At 41.8% G+C, this 625-nt stretch overlaps 1 pseudogene; it reads left to right on the forward strand.

The window, feature by feature from the left end:
- LOC17874395 overlaps window positions 1-573 on the forward strand; it is a 1,688-nt pseudogene extending 1,115 nt beyond the window's left edge.
- The last annotated feature ends 52 nt before the right edge of the window (window positions 574-625 follow it).

Genomic DNA, 625 nt, shown 5'->3' on the forward strand with positions numbered 1-625 from the left:
ATACCTGTTCAATTAAGTATCATGACTCCTCCTCTTCCTTGGATGAAATTACTCAAGTGTTGCTTTATTATGAACATCATGTGTCCTTTTTTCACCTTGGTGGTTCAGGTGGTATTCAGTGATGTCTACATGCTGGATGAGGAAATGAAGTGGAAAGTCATGCCATCGATGCCAAAACCGGATTCCCATATTGAGTTTGCTTGGAAAGTGGTTAACAACTCCATTGTAATCGTCGGAGGCACCACAGAGAAGCATCCTGAAACGAAAAAGATGGTCCTTGTTGGTGAAATTTTCCAGTTCAATCTGAATACCATGGTAAAAACCAAGTGGCCTTCATGCTTAAAACCTCTCTATCCTATTAAAAAGTGTAAACAGTAGCTGGAAATTTTACTTTCTCTGCAGAAATGGTATGTGATTGGAAAGTTGCCATACCGTGTGAAGACTACGCTGGTTGGGTATTGGGAAGGGCAGTTATACTTTACCTCCGGGCAACGAGACAAAGGGCCAGATGATCCCGCATCGCGTAAGGTACTCGTAGAGATGTGGAGAACCAAACTGATGCTGAATCCATGAAGAGAGTCAAAGAATCAATCTCCCTTTTGTAATGGAAAGTATCAGGATTCTT

Source organism: Capsella rubella, unplaced genomic scaffold (assembly GCF_000375325.1).
Source record: "Capsella rubella cultivar Monte Gargano unplaced genomic scaffold, Caprub1_0 scaffold_43, whole genome shotgun sequence".
Taxonomy (NCBI): domain Eukaryota; kingdom Viridiplantae; phylum Streptophyta; class Magnoliopsida; order Brassicales; family Brassicaceae; genus Capsella; species Capsella rubella.